Below are 385 nucleotides of genomic sequence, written 5' to 3' on the forward strand. Positions count from 1 at the left end.
ATACACATCAGCCAGAGGCAGAAATAGTCTAAGAAAGTATCAAACACAATTACCAGTCAATATCAGAACGCATTGAAGAATATCAGGAAATAGCCGATTAAACCTGTGTGGAAAAAAGTCTTATTTGTGTTTTCTCCACTTTATTTTATAGTAAGATGATGCATACTTTTTCTTTTACAGTGAATACATTAAGGTATGGTATTGCCCCATTACACATCATCCAGACATGCATTCATACATTGCATGTTAACAATGAAAATATTGCAAATATTGTGAAGAGACTTTCAATTTCTATTTTTTGGTCAAAAAGCACTAAAATTTTAGTTGTTTTCACCCAACGTGGGGCTCGAACCCACGACCCTGAGATTAAGAGTCTCATGCTCTA

This window comes from Ambystoma mexicanum, chromosome 4q (assembly GCF_040938575.1).
Source record: "Ambystoma mexicanum isolate Mex_15411 chromosome 4q, UKY_AmexF1_1, whole genome shotgun sequence".
NCBI lineage: Eukaryota > Metazoa > Chordata > Amphibia > Caudata > Ambystomatidae > Ambystoma > Ambystoma mexicanum.